The 18,905-nt window shown below is 35.6% G+C and overlaps 1 protein-coding gene across 1 annotated transcript in view; it reads right to left on the bottom strand.

Annotated features, from left to right (window-relative positions):
- Positions 1-17,999, bottom strand: part of MACC1 (MET transcriptional regulator MACC1) — a 43,614-nt gene extending 25,615 nt beyond the window's left edge. Inside the window, exon 1 of the mRNA XM_023216016.1 lies at positions 17,908-17,999. The gene's annotated coding sequence lies outside the window, so the exon portion shown is untranslated. The remainder of the gene's footprint in view (positions 1-17,907) is intronic.
- Positions 18,000-18,905: the final 906 nt, after the last annotated feature.

Here is an 18,905-nt window from a genome sequence, read left to right as displayed (position 1 = left end):
ACACAGCAAATGTCAGCAGTTACTTTTCCCCAAGGCAAAGGTTTCAGAAGACTCTACAGGAAAGGGAGCAGGCCCCCCAGTGCATTAAGCAGTATTATAAATCCATAATAATTTCTATGATACCTCCAACCCTGGGAACTCAAAATATTTCATCAATACATCATCTTGTTAATATCACCAGGTCAAGATGTCTATCACTTCTTGATATCTTATTATCCTTCCATCACTGGCAGAACTGAAGTTCGGGAAAATCATAATAATTTCGCAGCATAACATCATATTAGTGAGAATAAATCAGGGATATAAAAACAGTAGGTCAGAAACTGTTTGATATGTAGCTTAGTGATGCAGTCAAGGAACATTCCCAGAAACCTAGGTCTGGAAGAGAAGGTATAAAGGACTCTCTGAACAGATACACAAAAGGAATTTCTTGGGCCTGTAAAAAAAAAAAAAAAAAAAAGATAAAATATAATCAAAAGAACTATTTAAAAAAGATAAAATATAATCAAAAGAACTATTATTTATTATTTATTTGGAGCGTGCCACACTTCTGGTATCATGCATAGCTTTTCTTGTTCACTTGCAACAACTCTAGAAAGTTGGCTCTACCATCATCCTTATTTTTTTTTAATTTATTATTATTATTTTTTCAATGGAGATGGAGTCTCACTCTGTCACCCAGGCTGGAGTGCAGTGGTGTGATCTCAGCTCACTGCAACCTCTGCATCCCGGGTTCAAGCAATTATCCTACCTCAGCCTCCCAAGTAACTGGGACTACAGGTGCACGCCACCACGCCCAGCTAATTTTTTGTATTTTAGTAGAGATGGGGTTTCACCATGTTGCCCAGGCTGGTCTCAAACGCCTGAGCTCAGGCAATCTGCCCACCTCGGCCTCCCAAAGTGCTAGGATTACAGGCATGAACCACTATGCCCGGCCTCCGTTATCCTCATTTTAAAGGTAGGGAAATAAAGGCTTAGGGACATTATATACCCAAGATTATAAAGCTACTAAGTAGCAAAGCCAGTCTTTGAACTTAAGGATACTAGATACTAGCAAACACATTTTTTAAGTCTACACAAAGCTTTCTACCTATGGGTTAAACCTTCTCTTCCGGAAGGAGTGAAATTTGAGACTATACCCTGGGCCTGTTGCTGGAGAGTAGTATCAAGCCTCAATATTGATCCCAGAAGATCTCCAAGTTCACAGCAGGACCTGCATCATGGGCATGTGACCTGTACAGTAAGACAGAGCTCCACTCTCGGATAGGCCCCATGCTTGGTGTAATGCTCTGCCACTGCCATCTTGAACTACCTAATATGTTTTGAACAAGAGGCCCCATATTTTCATTTTTCACTGGTTCTGCAAATTATGCAGCTGGTCCTGGTTCACAGAGTTGGCAACCTTTACTCTTCAGACCCAGAGAAATGATTAAAATTACAAGGGGCCATGAAGAAAGGAGAAAAGCATTATTTTGGATGAAGAATGCTCATTTTACAGATGATGAAGGCAGGATGCAAAGAGGTTGATAGGTATTTGTCTTTTTTATTTGAATTCCCTACAGTATGTTCATTTTACGCACATACCCACAACACACATGCCCTTCCTTGGCTTAAAAATATTTTGAGAAATTTACAAATAGTCAAATAACACAATGAGTCAAATAACAATGAGTTTAAATAATGAGTAAGTGTATATTATTCTTCAGTAAAAAAAAAATTTAAAAACAAAATAAGTGAATAAATAAGGGTGACATTTGCAGGAAGTTAGTAGGACAACTTCAAATAAAAGCAACTTCACAAACATCATGCTGTAAATTCCAGTGTACCTACTAGCAACAGCCCACACATTTGGCTCTCCAGTTTCTGAAAGTGACCAAAATAAGGCAAACATGATTAGTTACAAGCTTCACAGTGATCATAGGATACAAAGAAGCCACTTAGCAGCAGCACCAGCAATACCCGGAATAAAGAGGGGTGAAGAGGAGCATGTAACTACTGGGGACAACATCCTCAGCCCCGCCTTTTACAGTATGTTCAACAGTAAATCTCTTTCATGGAACTCTTTCTTAATGTGTGTTGATGTCATCTCACTCAAAGGCAATTCTGTCAAGCCAGGTGGAGAAGATTGGGCCCAGATAGGCAGCTATCTGCCTCCGTATTCTAAGACAAGCACACATGTCAGGTTACAATCCCAAAAGGACAGGACCTAGTCCAGTAAAGTCCACTATACTTGGTTTCTCTCAACAGAGTTTCCCTTTCCACTTTTCAAGCCAGAGCTGACTGAGACATTCTAGGCCTAAGATCCAGAGCAGCTTTTTCTCTTGAAGACCCAAACAATTCACTAAGTTAAAGATGGGAGTCACGTTCTCTTGTTAAAATTGAGATGAGTAAATTTGAGACGAAAATTGAGATGAGTAGCTAAAATGTAGCCTGAGATCATTCTACCTCTGCATGCTGTGCCATGATATGGACTGCAGTTTTCCTCAGAAACAGTTTTGTTACTGCTCCCACACAAGAGCATACATTTCCAACTTTCAAGGACATAGAGCAAAGCTGTAGTACTTTCATTGTGAAAAACATTTAATGACTTCTTTTACCTAATCCCCACTGTTGCCATAAAATATTCCCAGTGATACGTCTCTCAAGTAAGCAATAGATGTTTCAAGCAAATGCTAAGGAATAAATTAGCTACAAATCTTGTCCCTGGGATTGGACAAGTTTAATTATTTTAATAGTAGTTGGATATGACTTTGTGTAATTATTGACCTACAGTCATTTTTCTTTCCTGTACCCTTCTATGCAAAAGACGTTTTCTGGGTTGTATTTTTCAAAAGATATAAAGATCAAACCCCAATTCAGAAGGGATGGACAAGACAGGGGTTTATAGTGTGGCTAATAAAGCTGTAAATGTAGGGTCCTCACGTGCATGGCCTTTTCTAGCGAACTGAGCCAAATTCTGTATTTGTTTTCTCTGCAAAGCTCCACTGCTTCCTAGAACGCTTGACAGTAAATCAGGAGACCTCACTGGTTGTCATCAACCAGGAATGTCTTTCCCTTCTTATATGTAAATACATTTTTGTGAAGTAGAAACAATATAGGCTTTAGAGTTAGAATTCTCTGGTTACAGTCCTTCTAGTATAAACTTGGAAAAGTTACTAAACATTTCTGGAACTCTACTTATCATCTGTAAAAAACTAAACTATAATACATAATAATTAGTATTACTATTAACATATAATAACCCCATATACTGTTCATAAGGATCAAAGGAAATACTGTATAAAAAGTGGCACGAGAGGACCCCTTGCTTTTCCTAAAAAGTGGCACAAGAGGACCCCTGCTTTTTCTCTGGTCTCTCCCTCCTGATTATTCCAGTGCATATAGAAATAACTTTGCCAACTGGGCCCATTCCAGAATCTTCTCCTCTTAATCAGATGGCTTGATACTCCAATCTCTAATAGCTTACAAGTTGTGTCTTGGGACCCTGTATCCTATTCTTCACTCTTCATAGAAAATTTTACCAGTGCCATGATTCCTGCCAAAAGAGTGACTGGACTCATCACAACAGAGGCACTGGAGTGCAACAGAAAGAACACTGTCTTTGAAAATAGACAGATATAACTTCAGACTAATGCCTAGAAATGAATTCACTGGTCTTAGCACCATTTTCTAATCTACAAAATGAGGGTAAAATATTGTCTTCAAAAAGTGGTTACAGTGATACATGAAATATATCTCAATAAAGCTTTTTTAAAAAATTGCTGTAAATATTAAACTAAATAACATAAATCCCCAGTGAACATCAGTTGCTGCTTAAAATGATAATTCTTCTCTGTTTTTCACTTCTGTGCCAATTCTGTTGACCTTAGCCAATGTAATGAGTTGCTACTGACAAAGATATGTAAAGAATATTGGAAAAGAGGAAACAGAATAAACACTGTGAAAGTTTGTCATTTTAGCTTAATTATTAAACTTGACAATACTTTTCACCTCTCTGAAGGGGTAATGTAAAAATTACTGTATCATTTAAAATTAGATTTGTATTAGTACTTTTACAGTAAAATCAAGTATTTTTAGCCAACACTTGCTCAGTTGTTACTGTACGGAATTAATTGTAAGATTCCCAGCATTCTTTGCCAAGAGAAAAACACTCTGACATTTTGTGTATATCCACAGTTTTCCTTGGTTTGAACTTCAAACACTAATGTGAATCATTTGAATATCATCTGACAAGGCTACCTACTTGAAAGAGAGTAAACATGAATCTTTGGTCACTGTTAAGTGAAAACAGAATGTTTACGCACCGACGTTTGCTGTGAGAAAGAGCCTATGAATAAAATTTGGTAGAATGGGCAAGATTAAAGAGAGACTCATTACACCACACCATCCAATTCTTAAAGCAGGAATTTCCCTGAAATTCTCAACAATTTATTACATCTAGTTTTTAATGTTTCAGGGAATCACAGCGTTTCTATTTGTTATTTTTGTAAACAGAACGGTGTGCAACAGTATGAACTCTTTGTCAAAGCACTGACTTGAAGAATACTAATGTGCATACATGTGTGCATCTATCTATTCAGAAATATAGAGAGCTAATAGAGAAAGATGGATATTGATATATACATATATATGATTCAGCTGAACAAAAATATTTTTGTTATTATTAATGTTCCACTGTTTTCTGACTATTAGAAACTGGAAGATTCTTTTCTTTTCTTTTTTTTGAGGCGGAGTCTTGCTCTGTCGCCCAGGCGGGAGTCAGGCTATCTTGGCTCACTGTAAGCTCCACCTCCCGGGTTCACTCCATTCTCCTGCCTCAGCCTCCCAAGAAGCTGGGACTACAAGCACCCGCCACCACATCTGGCTAATTTTTTGTATTTTTAGTAGAGATAAGGTTTCACCATGTTAGCCAGGATGGTCTTGATCTCTTGACCTTGTGATCTGCCTGCCTCGGTCTCCCAAGGTGTTGGGATTACAGGCGTGATCCACTACGACTGGCTGATCATTTTCTTTCTTAGAGACAATTATATCTTTTTTTTGAGACGGAGTCTGGCTCTGTCACCCAGGTTGGAGTGCAGTGGTGTGATCTCAGCTCACTGCAGCCTCCAGGTTCAAGCAATTCTTCTATCTCAGCCTCCCATGTAGCTGGGATTATAGGTGCCCACCACCACACCCAGCTAATTTTTGTGTTTTTAGTAGAGATGGGGTTTCACCATATTGGCCAAGCTGGTCTCGACCTCCCGACCTCAGGTGATCTGCCCATCTCGGCCTCCCAGAGACAATTACATCTTCAAAATTTCACTTATTTCAACACAGTATCAAGTAGTGATGTAAGTTACAAGAATTCTGAAGGAAAACACTGAGAGAGAGGAAAACTGCCCTGGGTAAGAAAGGAAACCAACTGAGGAGACTGAGGATCGGGACAAGTGATTGCAGTCTAAAAGGGAAATACGAAATAAAAAGGCATAACTAATGAGAATATTCTGAGGGAAGTACTGAGAGGTATGCATTGTCAATCCTAGCATCAGTTCTCCCACACAATCTTCAGAAAAAAATCTATGTTACTCACTGATCCAGGAAACATTTATAGTGAAAAATAAGAGGTGTTGAGTCCAACTTAACAGCAGGAATAAAAGGAGAACACGGCAACCCAAATGAACATACGGGTTACAAGTAGGGTGAACCGCCATTGATCTGGGTTTGCCCAGGACTGCCCTGTTTTAAAATTGAAACCTGCCAGTTCAGAGCAAACCATTATGGCTGGTTACCACAGTTACAGGAACGTGTTAGTATATGAGTACATAGTCCAACATAAAGAATGTAAAATATTCAATGTAAATCTCTTTTCTATCTGTATGGACTTTTAAAGTATTTTAAACCATCACGAGGAAGAAAATAAAATATATAAAGATATATACACATATATTATATATACACACACATATATATTTGAGCTATATAGGAACGACTTTAATTGCATGTTTAATTATGTTTTGTTATTCTACTTTCATGTGTTAAATTCTAGTGGAAACAGAATAAAATACAAAATAAAATACAAAAGAAACCATTCGGAATAGAATAGGCAGAATTGCCCATCACTGTCATTTTTAATTCTTTCGATCGACCTAAAAGTTGAACCCTGTCACTTAACCGCCTGAAGTGACAGTGAACCTCTCTAAGAAGGAGCTCTTCCCCTCCTTTCTCCTCCATCCCCCGCTTTATTTAATGCAAGTGGAATACTTAAGGTCAGGAGCCTGCCTCCTTGCTGAGAGCCTGTGCTGCTCTGGGGAAGCTAGTGGGTTCCTTGTGTTCAGCTGGGGAGACTGGAAAAAGGCTCAGAGTTGTCCCCACAGCACCACCTGGTGCCAGGTTGGGGTCTTCCTGGACTGCTGTTTAGGAGTTTTGTCCTGTTCTTGCTTTCTATCTCCTTATCATTTTCCCTAACCAGTTTAGTATAAAATTGGGGATCTCAACCTTTCCTCTGCATCAAAAACAATTTCAGAGCTATTTTTAAAAATACAGATGCCCAGAAATCATCCCAAAAGTCCGAGATGGATCCCAGGCTTCATTTATTTTTATAAAAAACTCCTGGGAGATAAATTGAGAGCCACCAAATCATAAGTATGAGGTGACAATACACCTATTTTGTTTTGTTTTATAAAAGCATATTATTAAACATAATAAAACATATGGCAGCTGAAGATGCCCATCCTTACCCTGGCACAAACATGTCTCGGGACACTGTGCTAGACATAGGATTTCACTATGATAAAGGAAAAATTTACGGCTCTCTTTCTTGTGGCATGGCCCTTTCTAGTATAACCCTGTGATTATAGGAAACACTAGTTTTGTTCCAGGTTTTAGGGACAAATTCTTCCTTCCTTAGTGTGATTGCCGGGGTCAATATCTTTGTCTTTTATTTTCCTTTGAATTGTAAGGTCTAGATAGAGACAATTCTGGATAGTAAGGTGATGTAAAGGTTGCCGTTGGCATCAGTCCTTGCTCTGCCTGTAGCTTATGGAAAAAGTGCATTGCAAATAGAGTGTGAGCTCAGCCACTCATAAAATTGTGTGTTTGCCTAGCATTATCTGCTTCAAACCCATTGCGCTAATGGGCAATCTGATCTTGGGTTCTAGCCACATACCATCTTGGGCCAACTCACCAGTAGTATCTAAAATGTAATAAATTCATTTAAATTATGGTGCCATTAATCTGTTTTAGTACTGACTGGGGTCACTGAGGTTGATGCTCTTGGATGTGATGGGGAAACTAGCTCTGAAAGTGAGGCTAAAGGAACTCTCCTGTCTTTTGAGGAGCAGTTGCATCACATAAGTATGTTCATAACATGGATAACCGTCTGCCTTTGCATATGTAGATTCAGATTTGATTTATAAAAATTGGTTTGGGTGTATGGTTTCAAAGAAGCAGATAAGTTCATGGGTGGTTATTTGGATGAACAGACAACATTTAGCACTTACGTGTGACTTCTTGATGATCTGAGGTTGCCTGAATCACAGGGATTTTCTCAATCCTCTTTAGACCCCAGCACTTAGCATAATTCTAGAATAAGTTCTGAATAAATATTGGTATAATTATTAAAATGAAATGATAATGCAATATGTGTATAAAGACAAAAAAGAACCAGACAGAATTTGTCAGTGAATAAGATGACAGTTCGTCTGTAAGAATCATGTTGGGGAGCTTTGCCCTGTCAACATCTGGGAAAACTTAAATATTTCTGGGGAAGGAATGTGAGAAGTTCATTTTAAGACTTCTAGGATCAAATACAATGAATCTACTGTTTGAATTCAGGTAGGAGAAAGAAATTTTAAAATGGTTAACTAAATTTTATGGCCCCAGCAAAATCAATGTTATAAAATTATAACTATTTGGGAAATTGCAGATATTATGTTATGTGCAAAAGCAAGATATAAAATATTTTATATGGTATAATGCCTTGTGTGGGTATACAAACATATACAGCTTACAGAGTTTTTAAATAAAGAAAAGTATGAGAATAAAATACAATTCTTACCGCCAAAATCTACTATTGATGTTTTGTTTCATGTGTATTATTTCAAATGGTATTTCCCTATTCACATAAAATATCATTAAAAAGGGAAATATAAAGCATATAGTAAAAGTAGGTACTGTGTGGGTATCTCTGAATGTGAAATAATGTTCACATTTGTGTATGACTATTCATGGTATCAACATTCATTTAAATACTCTTTTCCCTTTGCCTTTCAAGAACAATTTACATCCTTAAATTTAAAAAATATATATTCATTATTTTGTATTTCTTTTGGAAAATCCTATACTACCATTTTCCCAGTTTTCTGTTGATAAACTTGAAAAATATTCTAATTCTAAATATATGAACCCTTATATGTTGAATAGCACATATCGCAAATATCATCTCCCAGGATCTTCTCAGTTCTTCTATTTTATTTACAATATTTTATGTCATATTCTAATTTTATGTTGACAAATCTATAACTCTTTTCTGACTTGGCCTCTGTTTCTATAGAAAGATATCATCTATCCTGAGATAAAATGAACATTAACTTATATTAGCTTTGATTCCTTATGGCTTTAACTTTTTTTGATGAACTCTAACCCGGCAATGTTTTATTTTGGTATATGATGCAAAATTGAAAGCACTGTTTTCCAAACTACCCATTATTCCAACAGCCATTAAAAGAAATCTGTTACCACCAATATCATAAAATAAATGTGTGTGAATATGTACAAAATACATACACATATTTAATCAATGTTCTGGTTTTTCTGTTTTATTTCATGGATCATCAACTTTAAAAAATGATAGGCAAAGGCAGATTTAAAAAATTGATCTAGCAATAGAACATAAAAAACACTTTATAGGTTATTTTCAAAGATATCTGCATCTAATATATATAACTCTTGATATATTTTCAAATGTATTGCAAAATCAGCATTTTCATATAATTGCATACATGCACATATGTTCATAAAACTATGCATGTATATTTATATATTCATATATTAGGGGGTTTTGCGGCTCTGGCACTGGTAAATAACCAAGAAAAATTTTAGGTAACATTTCATCCTCTCACCAGAAGACTGTCAATGTGTTTAATCTTAAAAGCAGGCTTTTCTTCTATTTCTCCTTCTTATCTTTCACTTGGATGAAGAAATAGCATTTTAACATGACTCTTGGCCCCAGTGATAAAACCTAATGCTAATATGTTTGCTGACGGTGAAGCTGGAGCAGCCTTAAATCAATTCCTTAGAACTATTTGGAATATAGCGAATATTCAGCTGGAACACTAATAAAAATCTTTCCATTGTAGGCTACAAAGAAAAGTCAACACTGAAAATCAGAGATCAGTGTTAGAAGTGGACACTACAACTGACCTCTTCCATATCCTTGGGTATTATTCCACCTCTTGAGCCGCCGTTTATGCTGTGGTGCCCATCTCATAGGGCAGGTATGGAAATCAAGTCAGATGTTAAAGATGATAGTGATTTGTAAACTATAAAAAAAGTATTAAGTACAACAAATATTCTCTCAAAACTTATAGTGATTTGTAAACTGTAAAAAAAAATTATTAAGTACAACAAATGTTCTCTCAAAACTTATTAATAGAGTATTTTTTAGGTTTCTGAATAGACTATTGTTTTATGGTCAGATTATAATTTAATTTCATTTTACAATGTATACAAAAAGCATGTTGCACATCTTAAATATATACAGTCTTCATCAATTATACCTCAATAAAGTTGGTAAAAAGAAAATATAGAGAAGTCTATACATGAGATCAAATGGCATAGAACTGTAGCAGGGTTAATTAATCTGTCAAGTCTCACTGTTGATGATGGCAGTGCCAGATTCAACCCCTAAAAATTCAACATAAACTTCCCATATGCCTAGCAATCACCCTAGATGTTTATCCCAGAGAAATGAAAATTTATTTTCCTAGAAATGTATTTGCACAAGTGTTTATAGCAGCTTTGTATTTTATAGCCCCAAACTGGAAACAACCAAAATGTCCTTCAGTGAGTAAATGATTTAAAGAACTGTGTTACATCCATACCATGAAATATTACGCAACAATAAAATGAAAGAAACTATTAATACATGCAACAACTTAGATACATCTGAGGCATTATGCTGTGTGGAACAAGCCAGTCACATAAGGTATGATTTTATTTACATGACATACTCTAAATGATAAAATTATAGCGATGGCAAGCAGGTTAGTGGTTGCCAGAGAATAGGGATGGTGAAGGGAAGAGGAGTGGATGTAACTATAAAGGGGTACCATAAGGGAGATCTTTGTAGTGATGAACTGGTCTTGTATCTTAATAGCACTGGTAGTTATACAAATCTACACATATGATAAAATGTCAAAGAACTATACATGCATACCTTGTACCAGTGTCAATTTCCTGGTTTTGATATTGTGCTACAGTTATGTGAGACGGTCCCTTAGAGGAACTAGGTGAAAGGTATATAGGATTTTGTACTATCTTTGCAAATTCCTGGGACTCTATGATTAGTTTCAAATAAAAAGTAAAAAAACTGGAAATGCACAAGCACAGAATGTTTGAAATTAACTAATAAATTATAACATTAGGCATGAAATTTCTGTCTCTTTGTATCTAATTATATCAACTTTTTCAACTATTCTGTTCAAATACACTCTATTCTTATAATTATTTTATACCTGTTTAATTTTTAAGTTTCTGTTGAAGATGTGATAAAATTTCGCACCATGATTTTGAAATTGTCTCAGTCTCTTGTAATTCAGTCAGTTTGTGCTTTCTATCTTAAATAGTTCAGGGCTTTGCTGTTAATCCATGTAAGTATGTGAAGGTTATATTTTCTTAGGATTTTTTTCTTTGTTTTTCTCTAGTGTTTCTCTTTATTCCTATTAGTGCTTTTTTGTTCTAACTTATATTTTATGTGATATTTATATTGCTATACCAACTTTATTTTGATTATTGTGCTTTACCATTTTAACACACATGTTTTTCACAGTTTAATGTCTCTGAAATTGTGATGCATATGCAATTAATTTTGGAGTTTAGCTGGCTTTTTTGGTATTATATAAAATAATAATGCATCTTAAGATGGGGGAAGTCTTAAATCCAACGAAATAAAGTATTTACCTGACATATCTTTTCCCATCTTATTTCAACCATTTGACTGGTTGTCCAGCCCCAAATTGCTGGACTTTTTTAAACAATTCACACTGATTGGAAGTCTTCACCTTTAAATGGTTGAGTTCCATCCCTTTAACATCATTTAAAAACATCATTTTTTAATTTCTCTCCATTACCTTATTTTGTGTTTACTTTTTTGCTTTTATTTATCTCCCCCTTCTATTAGATGAATAAAATGTTTAATAGCTCCTCTTGTTCCCAATTCCAGGTTTCTAAACTCTATACATTTTGTGGTAAGTTTGAAGATCTCAGTTTACTTACTTATAAATATTCATCAGAATGTATAAATTTATTTTATATTTCTTACTAATATTCAAACAAAAATGATCATTAAAATCTCTGCTTATTGAAAGATTGCACACTATTATTGTTGCCCAGAATGTTAATCTTATTTCACACACACACATACACACACACACACACACACACACAACCCAGAGAATAATTGATTCAATTTATGCCTACATTTTATACAATTCTGTGGTCATAATTATTCTTATGATCTATGCTTTTGTCCTGAATTCACAAGATTTATAGCTGTATACCTTCAACATTTTGAAGACATTTTTTCATTATCTTTTGGCATGGATTAGGTTGATGAGACATCTTCCACGGTCTGGTTGGTGTTCTTTTGTAGGGAGTATTTTTTATCTTTCTGTTAAATTTTAAAGAACTTCTCTATATTCTTTAGTTTCACTTTGGAGTACACCTATGCAGATTTACCTTTTGTTGGTTTGTTTTGTGTGTTTGTTGTTTTGAGATGGAGTTTCGCTCTTGTTGCCCAGGCTGGAGTGCAGTGGCACGATCTCGGCTCACCGCAACCTCCGCCTCCCAGGTTCAAGCGATTCTCCTGCCTCAGCTTCCTGAGTAGCTGAAATTACAGGCATGCACCACCACGCCCAGCTAACTTTGTATTTTTAAGAGACAGGGTTTTTCCATGTTGGTCAGGCTGGTCTTGAACTACCAACCTCACATGATCCGCCCGCCTCAGCCTCCCAAAGTGTTGGGATTACAGGCCTGAGCCACGGTGCCCAGCCCAGATTTACCTTTTTTATCATGCTGAGAACCCATACCTTTCTTCAATACTGAAAAATATTCAACTATTTTTTCGATCCTAGTTTCTCTGAATTTTTTTTTCCTGGAACTCTGATGAAATGAATACTCCTTTCGTCATATTTATTGACGTTTATGAACTTTTATCTTCTTTTGCTTCGTGGTGTGTTCTCAACAAATAAATCAGTGCTAATGTCCAATTTGTTGAGGTTTTCTTTTTCCATATATTAGGTTTCCATTACTATGATTACATTTGTCAATTCTAAATTTTCTGATTAGTGCTTTTTCTTTTCCATTTGTCCTTTGCATAAGGTCTTGCTATCTTACAGAAAAAAAAAAAAAATTCCATCATTTAAAATCTGATTTTTTTCAGATTATTTAACATAATTAATTCATTTTGATTATGGCTACGCTAGATATTTTACTCAGAATTCTATTGAAATGTTTCAGATTTTTGGTTTCCAAGGTCATGTTAATTAGAAGGTATTTTGTCTGTTGGGTTTCTCTCCTCAATTCTGTGCTCTCTTCTCTCTGTCTAGTGGATCTCGGTTGCCTCCACTTGGCTTCTCAGGTCACTAAATGGTATTGCTTCTATCCCATGTTGGTATTAGATATATTGCAGATCCATGTAAAAAGCCTGGTGAACAGTTAGTTCAGTTCCTGATTGGAGGCTGTTTCTGAGTATTTTCAGTTTCCTAGGCTGCTTCTTGTTATTATCTGAAGCCCACACAGAAGCCAGCAGGAGATTTTTGTTTTGTTTTGTTTTGTTTTCAAAAGGCTTCCATGATTTGGGGGTGAAGGGTAACTGATATCAATCAGTGGTTTCAACCAACAAATAAGATTCTGGTCTTCTGTCTCAAACAAATATCTTTTAAGACTCAATCTACTTACTGAAGCCAAAATTCAGCTGCCACTCTTGCTTTCACACACAAAGTATGGTAGGTCTGTGGTTTCAATCACCTTATCACACTGTATTTCTACTCCAATTCTGCTCTACGAATAGTCAACTTTGCTTTGGAGCCCAGATATTTTTTTCTATTTTAATATGAGCTGTTTATTGATATTTTTAGGAGAGAGAAAATAGTGTCAAAGCCTGAAGTTGATCATCTTGATCAAAATTCTGCTAATTTTTTAAATTAAAAAGTAAAATTATTGTCTTGTTCAGGAGAGAATATACTTATTCACTTCAGATAATGAAAGAAAGTATGTTCAAAAATGTATAGGCATGGCCAGGCGTAGGGGTTCACACCTGTAATCCCAGCACTTTGGGAGGCCGAGGCGGGCAGTTCAGGAGGTCAAGAGATTGAGACCATCCTGGCCAACATGGTGAAACCCCAAATAAAAAAATTGGCTGGGCATGGTGGCACGTGCCTGTCGTCCCAGCTACTTGGGAGGCTGAGGCAGTAGAATCACTTGAAACCAGGAAAAGGAGGTTGCAGTGAGCGGAGATCGCACCCTGGCACTTCAGCCTAGCCACAAAGCGAGACTCTGAAAAAAAAAAAAAAAAAGGGAAAAGAAAAAAAAAATATAGGCTTAAATTAGCAAAGCATATAAATAGCAAAACTGAAATACTGTACATAAAACTAGCCGTTTAATTGATCAATAATTCCAAAGTGTGGCCAGGCACAGTGGCCATGCTGGTAATCTCAGCACTTTGGGAGAACAAGGTGCCCCCACTGATTCCTGATCAGTGATTCCTGATCACTTCAGGTCAGGAATTTGAGACCAGCCAGGTCAACATGGTGAAACCCCATCTCTACTAAAAATTTTTAAAAAATAGCCGGGTGTGGTGGTGCGTGTCTGTAATCCCAGTTACTCAGGAGGCTGAGACAGAAAAATCACTTGAATACGGGAAGCAGAGGTTGCAATGAGGTGAGATTTCATGACTGCACTCCAACCTGGGTGACAGGATGAGACTGCATCTCAAATAACAATAATAATAATAATTCCAAAGTATGATTCATTAGGAAGGCAAATATAAATTGGCAAATGTTTATGAAATATGTATAGAAAAAAAGAAAATCAAAACAAAATCAAAGAAGGAACGTAACTATAGATTCTAAGAACAATAAATGATTTTGAAAAAGCATAAATGTAACTTTAAGCTAATAAATTTGAATGACTATACTACAAATTGTTCTAAGTATGTATGTGTGGTGTGTATGTGTGTGTGTATAATTAACATTTAGTTACAAAGTAAAAATTCTCAATATACAAATAAACGTGAAAGAAATAGGAATACCAGCTAAAACTATGTTCTAAAAATGACCTGGACAATTTGATTCCATACCAGGTTCTAACAAAACTTTTAGTGATAAAAATCTTGCTTTATATAAATAATACCTATTACAAAGAAAAATGGAATCTTTGTAACAAGCATTATGGTAGAAAGGACAGTTAGAGTATAAAATATTGTAGTGAAATCCCACTGAATATTAGATTAAATATTGTACATAAAATATTAACAAATAAAACTTATAAGTGTATTAAATGAATAATACATCTGACAAAGATAGGTTTCCCAGGAACAAATGACTGCTTAAGCATTTGATAATATATTCATGCAATCATTGTATTAATTTAGTATGTAAAAACTATGATTATCTCAATGCATTCTAAAAAACCATTTGCTAAAATTCCATATTGAATATCATAAAAATATGTCAACAACCTAGAAATTGATGAAAATTTTTATCTGGTAAAGAGTATTTACCATAAACCTTTCTCTTATATCATAATTAATGATAAAATATTAAAAACATTTGCATTTTAAAAGGTACAATATAATGAGATTCCATATTACTGTTAATTTCCTTCACAGTAACCAAAGGGTTTATAACCAATGCAATGAAACAACAAAAATAAATTAAAACATAGAACTTTCAAAAGAGAGAGAAAAATTATTATTTCTAGACCGTATGATGATACTCCTAACCAATTCAAGAGAATAACTGACAGATTATTAGAACTAATGAGAAGTCTAGGAGGTCAAATAAAAGATAAATATTAAAAATTAGTGATAAATCAATTTGATAATGTGGACACAAAAGTGACTCCATCATGGCTGCTAACCCACCGTGTTGACTTCTGATTAACCCCAGTCCCATGAGTGCCTCCTGATTCCTATTTGTTGTTCTTAGTGTAAGAACATGTCAACCTTAATATTATTGCACAAATTACAGGATACGATGCACATCGCATTCTTGCCTATTCTGGAGGGTTGCCTTTAATTGTCTTGTTGGACCATATATACCCTTTCCTACTGTATATAAGCCCTGGGCCTGGGAAGAAACAGTGCGAACAGTTGCCTGTCTTGCTACCGCCCAAGGCCATGCTTCTATTTGTAAGTTCCCGCCGTAAAACACCCAATACTAACAACCTTGATTTGTCTTCCTCATTCTTTGGTTTCTGGGCTCCTTTGACACATGGGAGTCACTTTTCACATATGGCCCTTTCACAGAATAGACAATGTAATGAAAAAAATCCCATTAACAATAACAGCAATATCTATAATACACAATATTTACAAAAGCGAATGTGGAAATCTTATGCAAAAACAAATTAAACTGTAGAAAAGTTCTTATTCTAGAAAGATATCAATCTTTCAAATTAAACATTTAAATATAACTTAATTGAATTTGACTAGTGGGGTAGCCTGAGTTCTAAGATCACCCCCGGTGACTCTCAACCATATCAATCCCCTCCTGTGAATGTGGGTTGAGTCTGCTGTTATGATAAGATGCCTCATTCATGATTGTGTTTCATTATATGGCAAAATGAAATTTTTGTGGATGTACCCAACTTAATCAAGTAGGCCCTTTAAAAGCAGAATTTTCTCTAGCTTATTGCGGAAGAGGAATTCAGAGATTAAAAGCATGAGAGGAATTTAACAAACCATTGCTGGGCTGAAGACTGAGGGATATGAGCAGCCTCTAAATGCTGAGAGTGGCCCCTGGCTGTAGTTGGCAAGAAAACAGGGACTTCAGTCCTACAGCTGCAAGAAACTAATTCTTTCCACTAACAAAAACAATCTTAGAAGCAGATTTTTCCTCGGAGCCTCCATAGGAGAACAACTGGACACTTTGATTTTGGCCTTGTGATAACTTCAGCAGAGGGCCAAGCCTTATTGTGCCAGACTTCTGACTTGCAGAACTGTGAACTAATGGATGATTATTGCCTTAAATCTCTAGGTTTAAATGGTAATTTGTTTTGTAGAAATGGAATCTAATGCAATGAGATGCTTTAACATTCATCAGAAGGAGAAATTCTCCACAACGTATTTTTCTTGCTTTCGCTTCTTTCCCTGTAATATCCTAATTCCGAGAGTTAGTCAAGTCAGGGTCCTTCAATACCTGATTCTAGCTTTTTTATTTTTTGAGGGAGAGTCTCACTCTGTTGCCCAGACTGCAGTGCAGTGGCATGATCGCAGCTCACTAGAGCCTCCACCTCCCGGGTTCAAGAGATTCTCCTGCCTCAGCTTCCCAAGTAACTGGGATTACAGGTGCCCACCAACACGCCCAGCTAATTTTTGTATTTTTAGTAGAGGTGGGGTTTCACTATGTTGGCCAGGCTGGTAGCAAACTCTTGAACACAAGTGATTCATCCACCTCAGACTCCCAAAGTGCTGGGATTACAGTCATGAGCCACCGCACCTGGCCCCTGATTCTAACTTTTAAGGATTATTCCTCACTTCGTTAGGTCCTTCTTGGCTTCCTTCATTTGTTTAGATTTTAATTTCCAACACTGTAGGCATTTGCTCTCAACTCTCAAACACACTTAAAAAAAAAAAAAGTTTCAATAGCTTTTGAAGTACAAGTGGTTTTTTTACATGGATGAATTATATAATGGTGAATTCTGAGATTTTAGTGCACCCATCACCCGAGCAGTGTCCCGAGACCACTTTTATTCAGTCATACTCATCTGAGAAACCCCAAGATTAACAACATCCAACTCATTACCTTTTGCTGAAATGGGTTGGATTTAAACATGAGCAGCAATCTCAACTGTGCCCAACAAAGACTACACTAAATCTTATATCCTTCTACCTAACTCACCCTCCCACTCTCTGAAACAATTTTCTCATATCTTCTACTCTTATTTCAAACTTGCAAAGCTCCTTTTTTCTTTCTCATTACCAAATAAACTCTTGGCTAACTACTTCACTAAAAAATAGAAGCAAGCAGTAAAGAATTGTTATAAATTTTCAACCCATCTAATTACTTTCTTGCATTTATATCTGTATAATTATACTCATGATATTTCTTGGATATTTGTTCAGGAGAATGATCCACAGAGGGAGAAAAATATAATTCAGCTCCTTGTATGATAGAAATGTTTACCTTTTGTCTGCTGAAATATTTTCACTGATTAAACAACACTCTTTACTCTTAACTAGACAAATTTTTCTTTGTGTAGGAGCACTGTTTTCTATCAATATTGGTAAAACATTTGAAAGAAATGACATAACTTTTCCCAAGGAAAAGTTATTCAAAAGGAAACAGGAAGAAATGTCTTTTATAATATTTCATATTATTTCTTATTTTCTTTAAAGGTATATTATAATTGATTTTATAATAAAGGCATGCAATTTAAACATTATTATACTAAGTCTTAGAGACAAGAACATTCTCAACTTGAACTTACTTCAGGTCAAAGATTCTTTGATTATGATTCACAGAGAACTTTTCCTCTTTAATCGTGAGGGTAGAACACATGCCATTACTTTTCAAACTCCTGGTAAGATTGTGAAGAATAAATAGTATCAGTTCTCTCTAAGAGGTAGAGAAACTAAGCCTGAATTCCTCCAAAAATTGTTATTTGTTATTTGAACAGAGGCTTACACTTTGCTATCATAAGAACTCATAAGAAAGAATGCTCTCTCAAATTCTATCAATATCCCAGCCATTTCTCCTTTGGAAGCTTTTAAAAGAATATTTGAGATATTTATTCTTGCAAAATCTATCTTCTGGTATTCAAAAAAAAATCAAAAATTGGCATTACAATTACCTAAACCAAGGAGGCATCAACTGAATGAAATTGATATGTAATCATAGAAAAGAACAAGAAATAAGGAAAACTCTTGGGATTGGGTTGGACACCCAAGCTAAAAATGAGATGACGCTTACAAAATTTATTTTAAAAAAATGACAAATATTTTATTTAAACAGATTTTAATTTATAAAGAAATATGAAAAAGAAAATTTTCTGCTTTTTTATAAAGGGAGGAGGATAAAAATAGAGAACGAAGTGAAATAAATTACTTTTAATATTTTAAAATCATTACCAATAAGATAAGATATGAGAAAATAAAGAAATTGAAAACGTAAGAAATCTGGCAAAAGTAAGGAAAAGACTGTCCAATGTATGTTAACTTGAATCTTCAGAAACTTATAATAGCTAGCAATTACTGGGCATGTTCTGTGCAGGCAGGCTTCTAAATGCCTGGCACCCGTTATCTCCTCTAACCCTCACAGTAATACTGTGCAATAGGTAACAGTATTGTCCACATTTTGCAGTTGGGGAGACCGAGATACATAGAGATAAATTAACTTACCCAACATCATCCCAGTAGGAAGTAAAGAAGACAGGAAAAAAATCGCAAGATTCTTGCCCCAGAGTCCACGTTCTCAATGATTACAGTT

This window comes from Piliocolobus tephrosceles, chromosome 8, assembly GCF_002776525.5.
Source record: "Piliocolobus tephrosceles isolate RC106 chromosome 8, ASM277652v3, whole genome shotgun sequence".
In the NCBI taxonomy this organism is placed as follows: Eukaryota; Metazoa; Chordata; class Mammalia; order Primates; family Cercopithecidae; genus Piliocolobus; species Piliocolobus tephrosceles.
Note: the sequence above shows the minus strand (reverse complement) of the source record. Positions and strands in the feature narration are given on the sequence as shown.